Source organism: Mus caroli, chromosome 2 (assembly GCF_900094665.2).
Source record: "Mus caroli chromosome 2, CAROLI_EIJ_v1.1, whole genome shotgun sequence".
Taxonomy (NCBI): domain Eukaryota; kingdom Metazoa; phylum Chordata; class Mammalia; order Rodentia; family Muridae; genus Mus; species Mus caroli.
In genome coordinates, this window is record NC_034571.1 from 72852260 (window position 1) to 72859246 (window position 6987).

Consider the following 6987-nt stretch of genomic DNA (forward strand, 5'->3'; position numbering starts at 1 on the left):
AAGGTTACAAGCTTTTTGGGGGCTGCCTTGAGCCCTGCATTAACTCAAACGTAAAATATTTTTAATCTGAGCATTTTGGCCTTCCTGTAATAAGGTCCGATTTTAGAGGAACAATTTAAAATAATATGGAACGCTTCAAGAATTTGCGTGTCATCCTTGCGCAGGGGCCATGCTAATCTTCTCTGTATCGTTCCAATTTTAGTATATGTGCTGCCGAAGTGAGCACGTCTCCTTACTTCCTAACACACTTCCTGTAGAAGCCACCCTTTAATGGGTACTTTGAAATTATGGAAGCAGTCTGCAGCACACACATGTATCTCTTTTTGTTCAATATGGCAGTAAGCAACAATAGCTGCTGTCGTTGGTGATCACTAAGATTTAAAATCAAATGTTTGGTGATTAAGCCTACTTCTCTCACTCTTGATTTAAATCCACTTGAAGAGCAGGCACGAGTCACAGAATCAATAATTATTTTATGATAACGCTGAATAACAGACCTGCCACTACAATCAGATTTCCTGAGACCTGCCACACAAGACCTGCAGTCAAACAAGAGACTGAAGGTCATCTTAATGACTTAAGGCCAACATTAAATTGGTGATATGTCAGGATAACCAATGAAGTGTAGACACAGAACATTGTTGGTTTCTATTGTGGCCTCTACAAGACAAGTCCTAGTGTGTTGGGAGCTAACTACAGCAGAAATCGGCTATTATCTCTGCAGCCATCTCAGGCTATTTACTTACAGGTGGTACTTTTCCACCCTGACGAGAGACTTGTTTCCCTAGCATGATGTTTTTGCAAGAAGCCCACCACAGCTGAATATACTCTGATAACATCTTGTTTTTCTCCTACTGGACTTGAGGTTAAGTGTCTCCAGCTGCACTCCCCAGCTTGTGCTTATACACCCATAGTTGCCTTTCAATAAACAAAAATTGAGACTTGAGACTTGATCAGATAAACTGTCTTGTCTCCATTCTTCAAGTCTCTTGCCCCTCCATCCCTAATTTCTCTTTTGTAGAACCCGTTGACTGAACCACGGATTGGGTCACTAGTGAATAACTCATCTGGGTATTTGGAGTGTTCCTACCATACACACGTGGAAGCTAGAGAACAGCTTTGTGGAGTTGGTTCTCTTCTTTTACCTCAGGGATTGAACTCTTAAGTTGCTATACTTGCTTGGCAAACACCATTACCTGCTGAACCATCTCCTAGGCCACTTGTCTTTTTGAATCTTTATCATTCAGATAACTGATTCTTTCTCTTTGAGAAATGAAATTAAGAGAGCAAAGTATATTTTCAGTATTTCTAAAAGGGTAGCCATTCTTACCACACAAAAGTCAGAACCTCAGGAGAGAGAGGGGTGATTATGATTTTAAGGGGACCTATGTACCTACCAGGTACTGTGCAAAGCACTTTACAGTTAAAATTGGAAGCCATATAATAGCCCAACAAGCTATTTAAAAAGGCATCTAGCATTCCTTGTACTCAAATTCAATATTATCATGTTCCTTCCTTAGAATGAGTGTCACCTAACACATTTAATTCAAATGACATTTCCTAAGATGTATCAATAGGATAGACTTTAGCTTGAGTTGGGCCATTTTTTTTTCTTCTTGAAATAATTTGGCACTTTATTTTTTTATTAGATCATCAAGTATGATTTTCTTATGGCTTGTATTAGGGTTCTCTAGTGTCACAGAACTTATGGATAGTCTATGGAGTAAGGGGATTTGTTATGATGACTTACAGTCTGTCGTCCAACTCCCCAACAATGTGCTGGCAAGTAAATGCAAGCAGGCGAAGAAGAGCAAATCTCCCTTCTTCCAATGTCCTTATGTAGATCTCCAGTAGAAGGTGTGGCCCAGATTAAAGGTGTGGACCACCACACCTGGATCTAGGACTTGTTTTGTCCTTGGCTGACCTTGAACTCAGAGATCTCATTGGAGTTGGGCCATTCTTTCCTGAGTGCTTTAATTTGTTCCATGCGTGATGATTGCCTTAGAAGTTGCTGTTATAAGTCAAACTATTTGAAAATATAAGTATATTTGTCACCTGTTCTTATTATTTATATTATTTTAGAAATTAATTTAAAGAATTTTTAGATAAGTTCAAAGTGATGTTTCTTTGGCTAGACTCTCTTTAAATTATATACATACATATATATTATATACATACATGTATACATTAATCTATATTAAAGTATTAAAAAAATAAATAGTGTGAAGAGATTTCTCAATATTTCAAAGTGGAGCTTAACTGTGACCAGACACACAGTAGGCACTGCTAGCTGAAAGTGTAGATAAGTTCAGGAAGGGGTTGGATATGATTTGGTAGATGGTTTATTGTATATGACAGTGAACAATAGCTGTAAAACTGTTCAATAAATCTGTTCATGATAGTCGAAACTGTTGAAAGTCTTGGTCATAGATCTTGAAATTGCAAAGATAGCATGCATTCTTCTTTCCTGAGATGATTTCTTTCATTTTTATTTAAGTAATTGATTTTATTTTGATCATCAATGCCACTATTGATACATTTCATACGCTGTGCCCTGAGAACCTTTAATTCCCCTCACTCATGATCTACTCATAGCCATTATTCTACACAGTTACTCTCATTTTACTCTTTACAAGCAAGTCATCAACACTCTGTAAAACATGGCGGTGTGCTGGGCTCAAAGGCTTGTCTGCCTTTATCTGATCTGATTGCATTCACTAAGATTACTGATCCCCTGTACTCTTGTTGAGGAGACGCACTGGAGACTTCATTCATTCCTTTTACTGGAGACCTCTTTTTTCCTATAGAGTAATTTAAAACAAATATAAAATCAATGTAAGAAAATTAAGTCATCATAATGCAATTTAAGTGGAGTATTTTGTTTGACTTGTAGCGTATTGATGTACAAGGCAATCTATTCATATTCTGGCACTCCTGTGATCCTTGGCAAGCATCATCAGTTTTATTTTATGACAGTGGGGATGAAGATTAGAGGCCAATTAATTTACCTTGAGTTACATGGACTTTTCCTTCACCTGAGTGAGACAGACAGAAACACTTGACTCCTCTGCTGCTTGGATCATCTTTCTTCATGATTTATGTCTACTTGAGAGATCATCTTCCATACAGTGGCTCCAGAGGTTATTCCTAGGTTAATGTCCATCAAGTAACCACGTGTAAGTCATTATTGTAGAGCCTCATGATGTTTTATTAATCATGTTCTACAGTGGTCATGAAGTTTTAAGTGCCAAAATATACTGCCATATGGACCAAGCATACATTGTACAGAATAATTGTGCATAATTCTTTTGGCTAATTTTATTTCTATGTAAGCAGAGCAATCACTGTGCTTGAATAGCCATAGGCAATATGGTGAGAAATGGCTAGGCATGCTGGTGGCATATACCTGTGATCCTAACCCCTGAGAGACATCGATCGACAGCAAGATTGGGAGTTCACAGCCAGCACAGGCTACACGAAGAGACCCTGTCTTAAAACAAAACAAGAAGATTGGTAGCTGTGGTATTTAGTGAGCACTATATGATAGGACAGAGTGGCTTGCACATCATATATTGCATTTAAATTGTGGGAAAATAAATAGGACGGTGGTTTCTATACTTAGAAATTTGGCTTCCCTCCTTCATTGCATTGCTAAACTTCCAGAAATTTAGAAGAGAAAAAAAAATAAAAATAATCTTTTGAGAAGATATCTGTCTTCAATCATATGTTGATTAATATTTTTACTTCAAAGGGGCAAATGCTTATTGAGTCTTTCAAAGTGTTTGTCCCCACCCCAATATTAGCAACATTTTTTTCTTTCTAGTCAGTGAGAAGACTCTTGGCATATTAATTTCTGTATATTCTAAATGACACAATGTCTTAGAAGGCTCTCCAATGACTTATACTGAGTGAAATAGTTTCAAACCTTAGGATACATGATTATTTTGGAATTTAAGTGTAGAAATAGTCATTGTTTGAACATTTGGGACAACTAAGTAGAGTTTTCACTGGGGTTTAGGATAAACTTGTATTTACACAAGAAATAAGTAATTGAGGAATGAATATACTATATTATCTCTACCTTGATGTTTTTTCTCCACCATACTGGAAACTCTTTGCACCAAGACAACATCGAATTCTGTCCCAAGATAAATACTTCTTCCCCAAATAATAGCAACTCCAAGCTAAAGTTCCAAACTAAAAAAATTAAACTACTAGGAGCAAGCCTTGGGTTTCTTTTCCTTGTCCAACTCCAACTGAATTAGATTCTATGTGAGGATGTCAATTTTTTTCAAGGTATAAAATATTTTAGGTAGCTATAAAGCAATAAGGTAGCAAATGAAAAATGAGACCAAAATGAATTTTTATATAAAATGTCTTCCCATCAGTTATGCTAGCTGATAACTTGGAAACAGTATCTCCAGTATTACATGATTTAGTTTCAAGTATGCGTGGCAATAAATTCAACTCTAGCATCATCCTTCAGTCATATAAAATATTGAACAGAGTATCATTTTACATTGATATGTAGTGTACAATGTAGAAAGGAGAATGGCAATCCACGCTAATACTTCCTGACCCAGGGCTCTGACAACGCAGCAGTTTAACTGGTTTATTGGCAGTGTAGATTATTAGAGGTTAGCGTAGCTTACAGAGGATGCAGCTTTGCTTCTTCCATAATAGGTTAACTGAGGTGCTCTCTTGAAAGCCATTGAGCCTTTGTCCACACTGTGCAAAACATTACTATTAGATGGTCTTCTCTAAATATTTACGAGATTTTTGACTTCTTACTTGCAAGAATGTTGGAATTCTAATTAGTATTCCTTAATTATTCACATGAGAAATTCTAGCATGTTTAAGTTCTGTTAAAATAAAGGAGGCACTATAGTAGGGGAAGTATGATCAACCCAGGAAGTGGCACTGGGCTATTTTTCTTCAGTTCTTAGCTGTGTCCTTGGATGACTAATCCCCATTTACATCTTGGGCTATTTGGTTTCTTCAGGATCACTTGCTTTAGGACAAGATGCATCACATTCATTTCCCTCTGTCCTTACAGTATTATAAGTAAAAAATCTCACTGTCTTTCATCTCTTTTTTGTTTGTTTTTGATTTAAGGAACGATCAATCCAATGTATGTATTATTTTGCTTTTCCAGGAAAGTCTATGTATATCAAATATAATTAAACACTTTGCTTTTTGGTTAGTGCAAACACTTTGAAGATAGGGATTCATTTCATGCTTAGGGATATTGTATTTTCTTAGAAACCCCAAATCTTCATATGTTTCTCTGGAATATTTAGCAACTGAAATCTCCTTCATTTAAAGTGTCATGAACAACAGATGGTGCCCCTAAAAAGACTAGTTTCATATTCAAGCTATTTTACAATAAAGCAGTGTCCTTGAAATGTATTATAAGTCAACTTAATACTTACGAATACTAATCAGAAAGCCCATTGCACCGGGTGCAAAAGTGAAAGATAATAAATATTAATTTTTGCATTTCGGTAATTTTACTGTTACATCAGATTTACACAGGCAGGGTTTGGTTGTACTAAGATCATACATTACCTACACAATTTGAAACTGAGCAGATACTTCCTGTGTGAATTCATAAGGTAGATTTGTCTTGGGGTCCTGTGTGACTCTGTCTTTACTCTTGAGTGCATTCTCCGCACCAGCCCTGAAGTGCTCAGCTCTGTATGACCTTTGCTGCATCCAACACAGAGCTTGGATGTTGCTTGTCTGTGGGCTCCTGCCTGAAATGGCTGAATTAAAATATCTTTCCATTTGATCATTTCCATCATATTTGGCCATCTTGTTGGCTATACGAATACAGGACAGCTGTGGCTTCAAATACAGTTAAGTCTGGTATCGAGAAATGTGAGAGAATTTATGTAATTTATACAGATTTGCTGTACTGTTGCTATGCAAACATCTATATATTTTTTTAACATGCTTCTTCTTTCCCAACCTTATGGCATTTTTCCCTCCTCCAGTTTCCATAGTTGTATTATTTCCTTCAGAATCTCTTCTAGGATGCTTGACACTGCTTCTTTCCCTTGGCCTCTAATCTATCTCCTACATGAAAAGAAACAGGAATGGAACAAGAACAAAGAGAAAATCGGAGGTTATCTTGTTGTCTCAACCCCCTCCTTGACTCTGCCCCCTCCTGACACGCCTTTTCTTATGTCATTTTCCTTGTCATTTCCTATTTATCTTCCTTTCTTTTCATCTCCTTTTTTATTTTTTGTGAAAGAAATAAATTTGGTTATAATTTTCATTTCTTTTGTAATTATATACATTTTTATGTTGTTTTAACATTTTAGTGTGTTAAGACACTAGCCATCAAACCCGGCATGTCTTAAATAATAATTTCTAGTCTTTAATTTTAAAAGTTATTTGATCTTAATTGTTTGCTTTACAATTTTTAAAGTAGAAAATATATTACTACTGTTTTACTAATCTATCAATAGATCAATAATCAAAACATATGTATGGGGTAGGCATGCACTGTAATGGCCATTTGATATGCATAGTCCTGTTTGCTTGTTCAAAGTCTCGGTGCATAGCCTTACTTTTTGCTATGTTAAGTGTTCATAAAGGAAAAGTGCATCTCCTTTATTTGTGTGCATGGATGTATCTGTCACAAGTTCATGTGGCAGTCAGGGGACAACTTGGGTGAGTTGGTTACCTTTCTGACCACATGGATCTCCAGGATTAAAACTGGGTCTTAAGGCTTAGTGCCTAATGTCTTTACATGCTGAGAATCTCACCAGACATGTTCATAGTAATTTTCTTGAAAATTAAATGAAGCCATTGTACTGGCTAGTTTTGTGTCAACTTGACACAGCTGGAATTATCACAGAGAAAGGAGCTTCAGTTGAGGAGATGCCTCCATGAGATCCAACTGTAAGGCATTTTCTCAATTAGTGATCAAGGGGGAAAGGCCCCTTGTGGGTGGGACCATCTCTGGGCTGGTAGTCTTGG

General features: G+C 36.7%; 1 non-coding gene across 1 annotated transcript; it reads right to left on the reverse strand.

Moving 5' to 3' along the window:
* Positions 1-119: 119 nt before the first annotated feature.
* Positions 120-226, reverse strand: LOC115030565. Its single transcript, XR_003836137.1, has one exon. It is a non-coding gene; the product is annotated as a U6 spliceosomal RNA (small nuclear RNA).
* Between the last annotated feature and the right edge of the window lie 6761 nt (positions 227-6987).